Below are 14,809 nucleotides of genomic sequence, written 5' to 3' on the forward strand. Positions count from 1 at the left end.
ATCGCTAAACTTTATATAGTTTCTATATTCGACATGAAACTCTTTGAGTTTCTTATTCGGTTAAGAAACAATATGGGATGTAATATCCCTTAACTTAAATAAGTTCATGTTGCCAAATTGAAGCCTTTGGCTCTTCATATAATTAGTAATTTATTAGGACACCTTCTTGGCAATTCTCACAGAAATGATGTAAGTTCTGTTCACTACAAACTTGGTATTAACTAGGTCTACCTACTCACTGATGAGACCTCAATGAGGGTTGAAATTGGTCTGGCAATGCTGTAGCCAATGAAGTTTAACTGAGGCTCGGCTATTGCTAATATGAGTATGCTCTCTTAAGGTTTTTGCCTTAAGGGAGCAATTTGAGTCTCTGGGGAAAGCGTTTTCCGGTACAGCCTGGTGAGGGGCTTTGTCGGTGAATGCTTTTCTCTGGAATATGAGCGGTTCTGCTCAGTGGTGGTGGTGGTGAGTGGAAGGCCATCACTGAGTGGAGCCAATGCTGAAATGGGAGGTCTTTCACCCACTATTCTGTGGCCTAGTGATTGTCCAAATTTTTAGAGACAGCTTTACTTATTCATAAGGTTGAAACCGGTCTGGGTAGTGACCTTCTCTCATAATGCAGAACAATAATACAGCTCTTAGGAGCTAAGTTCACATTATGGGTAAATATCAAGAATAGTGATCGGAGCTTGCTCCACCCTTACTACGAGTTGCCTGAGTTTGCACTACCAAATGGGTCAGGTGTTGCACTATCCAGGCATTTACTTACGCTTGGAATCACCGAACTTTATATAGTTTCTATATTACGCATGAAACTCTTTGAGTTTCTTATTCAGCTAAGAAACAATATGGGATGTAATATCCTTTAACTTAAATGGAAATATAAGATCTGACAATGTTGGAGTCTTGACAGGTAACAGAAGCACATATAAATTAGGTAAAGTTGAAGTTTAATTTTTGTACTTATTTTCTTACAAAATTAAATTTTTTTAAAAAAATGATTGTTTAGATTCATTTGTTCACTACTGCACCACACTCTGCTGTAATCCAGTGCATCGTTACCATAAATTTTACATATGGCATTGTGAATTTTATATATATATACATACATATATATATATAACGCCGTTCATATTTACTTGGTAGATAATGTTATGAAAAATAAATTAGTTTGAATAACTATAATACCGAGAATAAAAAAGAATAATGTTTAATGCTGAGATACTACTAGTTTCTTTGAACAAAATTCAACTTCTTCAGGTATCAAAGACAAAGAATTATGTAAAATAACAGAGACATTATAAAATTACATCAACAGATCTAATATAAGAGACAATACTACAGTTTAAACAGGAATGCAAGCTGGAGTTCCAACTGAAGTTGATTACATGCATGAGTTATCATGAGTGCGCCAATACTGGACAGTGGCAATGTGTGCGTCAGAAAGATTGTAGCTAAGGCTGTTGTTTATATGGGATGAATCGAGGAATATTTCTTTAGATTCGATTATCTTTCTTTCGAGCTCATCATAACACAAATGCATATTAGAAGCTTGCGGCCAGTCTACGAGGTGGTCTTCATCCGAGTTAATAGAGAAGAGAACATTGGCTTGAGGGAGCACTGGCTCTGGCCCTATTGTAGGATATGTCTCTTTTGTGTTCCTCGATACGTAAAAGAATAGATTTAGCCACCTGATCGTAATATGGTTTGCCACATTCACACATAATCTTGTAGACTCCTGGATACTGAAGAGGGAGATGTTTTATTTTAGGTCTACTTAGTATGGAGCAAAATTTTGGAAACATAGTGAAACAAGTTCTAATGTTGAATTTCTTAAGAATTTTTGCCAGTTTTGGGGGGAGAGAGCTGATATATGGCAAAGATATAAATGCTCTTGGGGAAGAAGAATCTTTAATAGTAGGTGAACGACGGTGAGAGATAAATTTATCTATCTTCTTAAGAGAGAAACCATTATTGAAAAAAAGTATTTTTTACTAAATTAAGTCCATTTTCAATCTCTGTTTCGTCTGTTAATAAAGATCTGGCTCGACGTGCCAGGGTTGAAATAATATCAAATTTTTGCGGAGGGTAGTGATGGGAAGAAGCATGACGGTATCTGTGTGTGTGTGGGGGGGGGGTTCTAAAAATAGAGATTTTGATATTTTCAGCGCATCTCGTAAGTTTTAAGTCCAAAAAGGGAAGTCAGTTGTTGGATTCCAGTTCGTAGGTGAAATTGATTTTCTCATGAAACTTGTTGAGACGGTCTAGAAAATTATTGAGGTTGTTTAAACTGTGTTCCAAAATGAGGAATACGTCATCTATATAACGGTACCAGATTTTGGCTTTTAGTGTTGAGAAACAAGATGCACTAAAACTATCAAAATCTCTATTTTTAGAAACCCCCCCCCCCACCCACCCACACACACACAGATACCTCCATGCTTCTTCCCATCACTACCCTCTGCAAAAATTTGGTATTATTTCAACCCTGGCACATGGAGCCAGATCATTATTAACAGCTTAAAAAAAAAAAAAATCAGCTAACGCCTAACAGACGAAACAGAAATTGAAAATGGACTTAATTTAGTAAAAAAAGACTTTTTTCAACAATGGTTTCTCTCTTAAGAAGATGGATAAATTTATCTCTCACCATCGTTCACCTACTATTAAAGATTCTTCTTCCCCAAGAGCATTTATATCTTTGCCATACATCAGCTCTCTCTCCAGAAAACTGGCAAAAATTCTTAAGAAATTCAACATTAGAACTTGTTTCACTATGTTTCCAAAATTTCGCTCCATACTAAGTAGACCTAAAGTAAAACATCTCCCTCTTCAATATCCAGGAGTCTACAAGATTATGTGTGTGAATGTGGCAAACCATATTACATGTTTATACGGCTAAATACGTAAAAGGATAGACAGCTAAATCTATCCTTTTACGTATTGAGGAACACAAAAGAAACATATCCTACAATAGGATCAGAGTCGGTGCTCTCTCAAGCCATGTTCTCTTCTCTATTAACTCGGATGAAGGCCACCGACACCTCGTAGACTGGCCGCAAACTTCTAATATACATTTGTGTTATGATGAGCTCAAAAGAAAGATAATCGAATCTAAAGAAATATCCCTCGATTCATCCCATATAAACACCAGCCTTAGCTACAATCTTTCTAACACACACATTGCCACAGTCCAGTATTGGCGCACTTGTGATAACTCACGCACGTAGTCAACTTCAATTGGAACTCCAGCAAGCATTCCTGTTTAAACTGTACTACGGTCTTTTATATTAGATCTGTTGATGTAATTTTATAATGTCTTTGTTATTTTTTATATAATTTTATATTTGTCTTTGATAACTGAAGAAGTTGATTTTTGTTTCAACGAAATAGTATCTCAGCATTAAACTTCATTATTTTTTATTCTGGGTATTATAGTCATTCAAACTAATATGAGGAGAGGGTTTTTCTCCTAGAAACTTGGGTTTTTTGTCCCTTAAAACAGGCAAACTAACTAGTAGAACACGTGCAATTAACAGACAAGAATGCTTAGAGGAATAGGAGTAACTGCCTCACATTATGGCTGGGAAGTCCAAGAATACTTGGAAGGCCATGGGTGCTTAAGTACCTGTTAAAAGCCACTGATAAATAAAAAAATAAAAAAATAAGATTTCAATTCTGATGTAAGAACATTGGCCTCTTAGCATTATCTAACCAGAGTCAATTGTTTCTCTTTTAAAGTCTTATTTCATGGAACAAGAATACTAGGAACAAGAAATTATTATTATTATTTCATGACAGCTCTAAGGAGTCCAAAGACTCATTGAGGGAGGACACCTACTCTACAACTCTGTGTCCATCATCTACACCAGGATTTCCCAAACTATGTTCTGTGGAATACTGGTGTTCCGCAGAAAGTGAATAAGTGTTCTATGAAAAATTATCAAAATTGATACGAGCCTGGAATGGTTTTAAATACTGGGACAAGTTCAAACATGTTTGAAAATCAAGCGCTCCTCACTTTGCATGTTGATTGTACTATTAAAGCCCAATGGCCTTGACTCAGCCCAGCCGCCTGCTGTTGTCGACACCTCTGAGCATGAGTGAAGTATGAAGGTATATATTCTAAGAAACGTGTGGTCACAAGCAAAGTTGATGCACTGCAGCCCGGCATGCCTGTTGTGTGTGTGTGTGTGCGTGCTGTTGCATTTTTGCGATGCGATACAGCCTGCTTCGCTGATAGTGTTATTTAACGTAAAGCTATGTGCACTTAGCTTTACATTAAATACAAGACCAATGATACTCGACTATAACAAGTGTTTCATTAAAATTTCAGGATGTGAAGTGTTCCGTCATAGGAAAAGTTTGAGAAATGCTGATCTACACAATGCCATCTACTGCTCATCACCATCACCATTAGTATTTTTTGTCTATAAATCGCGTGTGTTCTAAAGAGCAATTTGTCTGTATGCAGGATGAAAAACCCGCGTTTCCGGGAGAAAAACCCTGCTACACATATTTGCACATAAACTATTCACAAATGACGTGAAGGTGGAAAGTACACTAATCTTTTGACCATGAACATACAATATTCAGTAATTTTGAAATGACCCTGATAAGTTCAGAAATCCTACTTCAAAGACCAAAAAACCTCTTCAGACCTCCAATAAGCAGAATAGCAGTCTTTCTACTAAGTGATTGCTTGGTAGTAGAAGAATACAATCTGAAGTAAATAGCTAAACTTCATCATCATCATCATCATCAAATTCCTGCCATGTACCCTCAAGGGGTGTACAGGATACAATTTTCCTCCAAATCAGTCTGTTACTTGTCAAGACTCCAACATTATCAGCTCTTATATTTCTATCATCTAAGGCACTTTGTACCGTATCAATCCACCTATATCTTGGTCTTCCTCTGGGTCGCTTTCCTGACAGCCTGGCAGAGAACACTTGTTTTGCTAATCTTTTCTCTCCCATTCTATTTAAGTGACCACCACCTGAGATTACCTCTGCTAACGCATTCCTGGATGCTGACAATGTCAAGTTCTTTCCTAATATCCTCGTTTTTAATATGATATTGCCATTGATGCCATCTGTTCACACCTCTAATCTTTCTCAGGACTCTCATATCTGCGGTCTCTAGTCTTTGGTCAAGTGTTTTACTTCTGACCCAGCTCTCAGATCCATAAGTTAAAACTGGTTTGAACACTGTCTTGTATACAGCTAATTTAGTGTTCCGACAAATTTCTCTCTTATTCCATATGAATTTATTCAATTGACTTCCCACCATACCAGCTTTGCTGATTCTGTTGTCTATTTCTATATTTAATTTACCATCTTCAGTAAAAATTGTGCCTAAGTAGCTGAAATGTTTTACTTGTTCCACAGGTTCTCCATTCACAACACAGTTGACATTTTCAAAGATTCTGCCTATTTTCATTGTCTTTGTCTTTTTATTGCTGACCTTTATACCATATCTATTACAGCAGTTATTCAATTTAGTCAAAGAAGCTTGCAGACTTGTAGCGGATTTATTTAGAAGTATAACATCATCCGCATAAAGCAAAGAGCTGACATTAACGTCTCCAATTTTGATATCAGGTTTAATACCACTTTCCTTCATAATGTGATCCATATAGATAATGAATAACAGAGGGGATAATGTACATCCTTGTCTCACACCAGATTTAACATTAAACCATCTTCCTGTACTTCCTTCAATTCTAACTGCTGACTTACAACTCAAATAAAGACTAAGTATTGCTTGATATACTGCCCCATTAACACCATATAACTGCAGCGTATTGAATAGCTTCTCTCTTGGCACTTTGTCATATGCCTTTTCCAAATCGACAAAACTTAAATACAGATCTTTGTTATATTCCCATGCTTTCTCGACTATTTGTCGTAAAGTGAAGATCTGATCCTGACAGCCTCTATTTGGCCTAAATCCAGCTTGTTCTTCACCAAGCTTTTCTTCCACAATTCTTCTCAACTGTTTCTCAAGTATACTTGCATAGATCTTGCCAGGAACACTCAGTAGGGAAATACCTCTGTAATTCTCACATTCAGTTTTATTTCCCTTTTTATATATGGGTACTATGAGAGCTCTACTCCAATCATCGGGAATTCGTCCCTCTGTCCAGGCTTTCTGAACTATGCAGTGCAGCCACTGTAAGACTTTTATACCACCATACTTCACCATTTCTGGTCGAATATCATCTACTCCTGCTGCCTTTCCACATTTCAAGCCTTTGATGGCTTTTTCTACTTCAAGTATGGATATGTATTCCTGACTGCATGCCTGGTCAGTGTTTTTTACCACTGTGCTGTCATCACTGCTTGTTTCATTTAGCAGTTTTTCAAAGTAATTACTCCATACTTCAAGGATATCTTTTTCTCCTGTTTTCATGTCACCTTTATCATCTCTAACTCCTTTTACAGCACTCTTTCCTCCATTCCTAAGCTTCTTCAACAACCTCCAGAATATCTTGCCACCTTCTTGATATTTATTTTCTATATTCTTGCCAAAGTCCTCCCATGACTTTTGTTTAGCTAGTTTTATGCACTGTTTAGCTTTCTTACATTTCCTCTGTATTCTCTAAGAGCAAAAGCTGACTTATTTGCCAGGAACTTTTGATATGCTTGCTTCTTTTCCTTCACTGCCTCTTTAACTTCCTGTGTCCACCATGGAGTTCTAATTTTTCTATCCTTGCAGACAACTTCACCACATGCCTCTCTGGCAGAATCAATCAATGTTTTCTTCAGAGTTTGCCACTGAAGCTCCAAGGTTTGATTCCTGTTCTCAAACTCTTTCATTTTTTCTTCAATAATCTTTGTGTATTTTAGTCTACAGTTCACATCTGAGAGCTGCTCAACTTTTATTCGCTTTAAAACTTTCTTACATGTTATTCTTTTCAATATGAAATTCAATTTTATCCTGCTCAAGACTAAATAGTGATCACTTCCAATTTCAAATCCTCTGTACACTCTGGTGTCCTGCACCAGGGAGAAAACATCACTATCAACAATAACATAGTCAATGAGACTTTTCTTATTTCTAGCCTCTTCTCTCCATGTGAATTTGTGCACATTTTTATGTTGGAACATGGTGTTAGTAATAACCAGTCCATGTACTGAGCAGAAATCCAACAGGTATTTGCCATTAGTATTAGCTTTGTTCTTTTCTCCAAATTTTCCCAAAATATTTTTGTATGTCTCACAATCATTTCCTACTCTGCTATTTAGATCCCCAACAAGGACCAACTTTTCGTTTTTCATTGTGTCAGTTGCTTTTTCTAAAGCATCAAAAAATTCCTCCACTTCTACCTTAGTAGAACCTTCTGTGGGACCATAGGCACAAATAAGTCTCATTGTCCAGTTCCCCATTCTCATATTTGCCCACATTACTCTACTTGAGACTGATTGCCATTCAAGAAGATTAGCCTCGTATTTTGTGTTGAATACTATGGCTACTCCTTCTTTTCCTTGATTGTCATTGCCTGAATATAACATTTTGTATTTATTGCTCAGAGAGATCTCACCAGTTTTGGTCTTTTTTGTTTCAGTCACCCCTATTATGTCGATCTGGTACTTATCTAATTCCTCAGCTAGCTCCATTTCTTTGCCATTCAGGCTTCTTACATTGATAGTACAGATCTTTAACTCTGGTGATGTTGAGTTGGGGTTTGTTTTCAGATTTGTTCCAGTAGCTGACTTTTCGTTGTTCGCCCTGGTTCCCTGGCGAAAACGACGGGGGCCTTGTTTAACCAGGCGACGCCCCAGCCGGCATGAAATTTTGTCATGTTGTACCATCATTTTTTTATTTTGGTTTAACCAATAAGAATACAATTTGGTCCGCTAAATCCCAAATTGCCAGCCCATCCTCGTCCGTTCAGTATCAAAGTAGATACCCAACAGGGTGCACCACGAGAAGGTGAGGATTGGACATTAGGTCAGAAGCCCTGGTCGGTTCTCCGCATTCCTTTAAAGGCTATGTGGAGGTCTCCTCTCAGTTATACAGCTTTGACCCTTAAGCACCCCACAGCTAAACTTAAGATAGGGTAATAAAGCCATAATAAACCTGAAATATAGAAACTGACTTATCTGAAATATGGTGGTATAAAACTTTTCTAGCAGCTACATTGCATAATCCAGGACTGAATTACAAGAGTGAATTTCATGACTGCAGTGGAGTTCTCATTGTACCAATTTATTACTGTCATCTTCACCAGCTCTTGTATAGGCCATGGCATTCTTCAGAAAGTTTTCCAATCATCCTTGTACATTTTTAAATTACTCCAGTTTTTTCACTACCAAAGGAATTAATAACTTGGATTAATCCATCATTTCATCTCTATTTATGTCTTCCAATTTTCCTTTATTTTCCTGTCATCACCACCTTCATTATATGACTTCTTAATTATCCTTTTATTATCCATACCTCTAACATGCCTAGCCCAACCGAATCTGTTAACTTTAATGTGCTTGATAATATCTTTCTCACTGAATAATCTATACAGTTCATAGTCATATATTTTTTTCAACATGCTCCAAATATTCATCTGAGAATCCTTCTTTTCAAATAAACCTAGTGAACTTTCATAATAACCACGTTTCAGAGGCATATATTAATACGGGTCTTAAAAGTACTTTTAACATCATTATTTTTGTTTTTCTCATGAGCAAATGTGACTTTAAAGAATTTCTAAGTTTGTGGAAACATCTGTTTGCAGAAAGAATATGTTTTTGGATCTCAACAGTGATATTATTTTTACAACTAACTTCTGATCCTAAAGTATCAGAGGTTGCACCCATCAGCACATATGTTCATATTCATTAGTATATAGTGTTTTTTTTTCCTTAATTAATTTGCAGATGCACCTTCTTTGTGGCCATTTTTAAACTTTGATAAAGTTTCTTTCATCACTACTTGTGTCGTTCCTATAATATTCATATCATCAGGATATGCCAGAATTTGTTTGGGAACTAACTATCATAAAGGGAACTATCTCCAACTTATAGAAGATAGTTTACTTTATGTAAATACCATAATTTCTGGTCAATAAAGAAGTAATGCATTGCATTACTTCAATGGATTACTTCAAATGCATTGAAGTAATAATGCATTACTTCATATCAAAAATCTGTTTTGCTAACCTTTCCTCACCCATTCTATTTAAGTGGCTATACCATCTTAGATTAACTCTGCTGACACATTCTGGAATGCTAACAATGTCAAGTTCCTTTCAAATATGTTATTATTCAGGACCTCCATGGAGTCAACAGACTAATGGTGAGAAACCCATCTTAGACAACATAATGTCTATTCTATCACTTCTTAAACCCATTAACCATCCTACTAAGCATAAATTCCATAGTTTAACCACCCTTCATTCAAAAAAAAAAAAAAAAAAAATCACTTTTCAACACCTTCTTATATTCTTTCACAATTTCCTAGTGTCAATCCTGTAAACCTTGCAATTTTAAATGTCTCAACTATCACCCCCCCCTTTTCCCCCTTTGAATTTGTCAATGTATTCTTATAGCCAACATTGCAGAGCCCTAATATCATTTGTTAACTGCCTCCATGCCCTTTTAAAGGTTATAACATCCCCTTCAAATCTTAGTGACCAGATTTCAGCAAATAATGCAGATGTGACCTGATCAGAGCTTTCTACAGTGGAATTACCACTCTTTTTATCTCTGGTGGCCAAAATCCTTAGTACTGAAGCAATCTTCTAAATTACCATCACCACCTTCAAACATTCCCACTAACCTTTGTAATTTTTTTTTTTTTGAAAGTTTTTTTTTTACTTGGTTATACTATAAACTAAATATGTCAAGAAATTATATTCTTGGTTTCAACCTGTATTCTAAGTGTAAGCAAACAAAGTTTTCACATGAAGAAACTTCATGACTGGGCTACTTGTATATAGAGGCTAATGACTTCACATGAATTGCCTTAGTATCCCATAATGCAATGCACATATCCTTACAGACAAGTATCCTTACATACGAGAATAATGCTATGCATGATGGCAAGGACATGATGGCATGGGTAGTCGCCCTTCCCATTTTTAATTTATTGACTAATCTCAAGATCCCTTGTCTCTTCCACTTCCTCTAGTATAATTCTACCAATAGAGTATACAACCTCACATCAATGGATCTCATATTTCAAAACCTTACATATAGTTGCATTAAACTGGCATCCTATTCATTTCTCCATATGTCTAGTTTATTCAAATCCTTCCAAATGGTAACCACATTGGCACTGTACTAATAACCCATACAAGCTTCACATCATTTGCAAACAACTGAAGCTCTCTTTTCTTTCATCATGATACATCATGAAAATTATGGAAACAACTACCGTGTTAGAGTAAAACTTTAGTTTAACATAAACCAAAATAACAATCAGTGTTTCGACCTTCACATTAAGGTCATCATCTGGAGTATACATATATATATATACAAAGAAACAAGCTGCACTACAATCTACATGGCATAACTGAAGATCTCATTGCAATCCAGTGATAATATCACTGACATAAAGGTTAAACAGCAAAGGTGCCAGCATTGAGGCCTGTGGAACTCAACTTCTGATCATTCTTTTCCCTTTACTCATCCCCAGTAAATCACTCTGCTATTTACCAGGCATCCAAATTTTCAATCCCACTCACTAAACTGGTATCTAACCCCATATGTTGTAACTAAAATATCAACTTACCATGTGGCACCTGTCAAATGCCTTTTCAAAATCCAGAAAAGATAGACTTATATACCGTTTCTTCATCAACCTCTCATTACTTTATCATAAAAGGCAAGCAGATTGCTGAAACTAAAGCTCCTTAACAAATTCATGCTGAACTTTGCTGATAATACTACTCTCATGTGCTCAATTCTGTATGCATCATTAATTTCTCAAAAATCCTGTCTGCAGGAGAAATACAACCTGGTCCATAGTTTAACACCTCCATTCCATCACCACCCTTACCACTCCTTGGGCACTTTCCCTGTAGCTAAGCTTTTAAAAGACTGCATACAGTACAATTACGAAAATTATGATGTGATCCTACTCGAATTAAATGTAAACCGATAGTTTATAGATTATGATTATTGCAATTATGATTTTTTCTTTAATTAATTGGATCTAAATAAAAAATAACGTGTTATACTAATATGCCAATAAAAGTTGTGCTTATAATGAGGGGGCCTGAGTTGATGAAATAATCTATCTCCTCCACATGTTGTTCTTACAAATCTGGCATGATCTATGGGATTTAGATCCAAAGGTGTAAATCAATGCTTCAGATGTCCTATTAAGAAATAAATACCATAAAAACATAAACAAATGTGGAAGTAATTATTATCAATAAACTTCCATGGAGTCAGCGGACGAATATATGAAATGCAATATTTAGTTTCACCTGAATAATAGTATGTGCATATGTAGTTATGGTTGAAAACATCATAAAATGGTTACGTTGATAAAGAAAAATTCGGCAAAACAAAATGAGTCCCAAAGTGATTAAAAACGTCTCATGCAGTTCCGTATATGTACAAAGCATTTTAACTTTCAAAATACTCTGATAACTCATGACAGTATTTACAGTATTTATAGTGATTCACTGGAGGTATCACTTAATTATAATGATCCAGTTCCAGTAGTAGAAGTGCAAACAGTCTCCTAGAGAGATTTAAGTTTACGATCACTGCGTAGAGAAATGGCAAACCATAATCAGTATACTTATACAATATACTGATTATGGTACTGGTACTATGTTTACAAATCTAGGAAGGAAATGCGAGTACGATATCTTATTGACTGAGAGAAGCACAACTGATTTACAAAATTGTACTCGCTTTTTAACTTCGGAATATACTATTAGGCACTTTTCGATAACTTTTAGATACAACACAAACCACGTATATTACAATCGCACATATTAGTTTATTATGGACAACAACTGATTTACAAAACTGTACTCACTTTCTTTTCAGAATATAGTTTTAGGCACTTTTCGATACCTTTTAGATACAACACAAACCACGTATATTACAATCACACATATCAATTTATTATGGACAACTATTTCGAATGAACAACATGATTTTTACTAATTTGCGCTCGCAACAGTAACGTCGAGTTACTACATTGCCATCACACGTTTCTGAGCAAAACTTTTCTTACGTCATCAAGAAACACCAATATGTGACTACAACTACGACTGGTTTTGGTTTCTCTCTGTGACTGACGTTGGTTTCTGAAAATGAGTTAAGAGAGAGATATCATGTTATTAGTAACGGTAAGCAATGAGAGATATACCTTATTCGGTAATACTTGTACACAAAAAAAAAAAAAAACGGATAATAATATGAACTACACAGATTATTTCTAGCTTCAAGCCAAAATATTTTAAACTCAGATTTTAGTTTACAATATCACTGTCTTTTGGTTACCTCTCGAAACACGACAACTAGGCATGATATTTTCCGCATGTTATCAGTCCAATTACTAGTCAGAAAAACTAATATATTTAATAGTCAGAGAAACTAATCATAATGAGAGAAATGTTGAGAATCTATGCATTGGAACTACTAAGTTATCTGTTAATGATTCGAATGTGCATAATCATGAAAACGATTATGATGAAAGAATGAATGTAATAAGCATTTCCCGTTAAGGCTTATTTAGTATGTACAAAGATATCTGTCTAAATGAGACATCTGATATAAATAAAGATCAGGTTGTTCAATGGATCATGCAGACTGAATAGGTGAGCATACAAAAAAGTATGGAGGTAACACACTGTTTGTTCACAAATGACAGTAGAGAAGAGTATATGTTTTTTTTTTTGTTTTTTTTTCAATTGAAGGTGATCTAGCCGATCTCATCCGGAGATTGCAGGGTACGGGGATTTTTTATCCCGCATACACACGCAATTTACAGACAAAAAGTACTAATAAGGATGGTGGTGGGAAGTAGATGCCATCGTATATAGATGATGGTGGTAATGGTGTTTTGTATAGTTGGAGGCAGTGGCGCACTCAGGATTTTATCTTGGGGGGGGGGGGGGGAATTGAACAGACGATTTGAGAATACACACTACGCATTGCATACGATCTAATACTGAGCATCTGCAGTGATCGCCAATACATGAAACCCGTGATCTCCTCTGGCCCAGCTCCGACAAACGAAGTAGCGCTTGGTCCGGTCCGCCCGAGTACTGCTTCGTTCGCCTTGCGTTTACAGCGGCAGTGATATCCGAGAGCTAGGGTATTCCCGCCTTATGTGACCGCTAATTCATAAGTAGTATAGATATGGAAGACACGACACGACATAAATAAAAAAATGAATTTTAGTTAGGAAAAGATTTTTAAAACATTTTCCGATGTTTTCTTTCCTTTTTCTTTTTTTTTTGGGGGGGGGGGGAAGGGTCCCTTGATCCCCTCCCTGGGTGCGCCACTGGTTGGAGGAAACCGAGAGTTATCGAGTAGAGTGCCCGCCTTGGAGGTTCAGGTAATAATAATAACAATGGTGTGTATAGTTAGTTGCATTGGCGAATAAGCTGTGGCCACAGATTGTAGACATCGCAGACCTGGATCACAGAGGAACAATACTAACCAGAATCGAGTGTAAATAGAAAGTGTATACAAGATTACAAGATTAGGGGAAGAAGTGTGCTGCTAAGGATAGATGATTTGAGTCTAGATAGAACATGGACAACGATTGTCCATGTAGTAATGAGAGTGAAGCTCTCGGCGTGAGGTAGAATCTAAGAAAATCAAATAAATGAGAAATTCCTATATACCTAATAAATCAGTTGCTTGTGACCAGAAAAAGCATCGCCAATTTAACCTAAACCTAATCAACATAGGCGACTTTAATTTTCAGAATACTGAATGAGTAGAGATGAAATTCCACGATAAGTTTTAAGATAAATGTATTGATTTGATGTGAGACAACTTCCTCCATCAGCATGTGAAGGAAGGAACTTGAGGAAAAAGGGTGTTACTTGACTAACGCATCAGAGAAGCACTTTCAGTTACAGACATGACCGTTTTGCTGACAGTTCGAAAGCGTGATCATTCCCTATCGATCGGAGAGTGGCCACTTACATGAATGTTTCTTTCCAGAATAAACAACAAAACATGATCACTGTAATCAGTCCACTCATGTCTTTAACGGAAACCGCATCTCTGATACTATAATCAGAGAGGCACTGTTATTAAAAAGAGATTATCAAGAAATTATTTGACAGAAAGAATACCATGTGCACAAGAACGGTGACAGTTTAATAAAATATAAGGGGTAGGCAGAAATTTACAAGTATGCAGAAAGTTATACCGGAATATGAAAACAGGCAGCTACTGCAAGATAAAGATTATCCAAGAGAATTCTCTCATTATGCTTCAGTAAAAGAAATAAATGCGACAGAATAACGCTGTGCAATACAAATGGCAAATGTTGAAAAGATCATTCAACAATGAGTGCCCATTTGCTAAGAAGAATGTGTGATGTATGCAACATAAAGTTCAATGCTATTAATAGCTTTAATGGAACATGTTCAATAAACATATTACATAAATTTTCATGGCTTACATATGTAACAAAAGTTCAATGCTACCAATACAACGGATGAAACAGCTCGAAAGCATGAGGTGTTAGAGCAATTCAATAAACTAAAAATCAATTCCACTATACGGGACAATGGAATATCATCACGGATGCTAAAAAGCAGTGGTGTAGCTAAGGCGTTTGCCTCCCGGGCGATCCCCCAGTTTCCCTCCCCTCTCAATAC

General features: G+C 36.3%; 1 protein-coding gene and 1 pseudogene across 1 annotated transcript in view; one reads left to right on the forward strand and one right to left on the reverse strand.

The window, feature by feature from the left end:
* Positions 1 to 12,202, reverse strand: part of IKKepsilon (I-kappaB kinase epsilon) — a 406,399-nt gene extending 394,197 nt beyond the window's left edge. Inside the window, exon 1 of the mRNA XM_090415707.1 lies at positions 11,998 to 12,202. The gene's annotated coding sequence lies outside the window, so the exon portion shown is untranslated. The remainder of the gene's footprint in view (positions 1 to 11,997) is intronic.
* Positions 263 to 377, forward strand: LOC150109903 (U4 spliceosomal RNA; annotated as a pseudogene).
* Positions 12,203 to 14,809: the final 2,607 nt, after the last annotated feature.

The sequence above is a fragment of the Typopeltis vanoorti genome, chromosome 1 (assembly GCF_054136105.1).
Source record: "Typopeltis vanoorti isolate ZY-2024b chromosome 1, IOZ_Tvanoo_1.0, whole genome shotgun sequence".
NCBI lineage: Eukaryota > Metazoa > Arthropoda > Arachnida > Uropygi > Thelyphonidae > Typopeltis > Typopeltis vanoorti.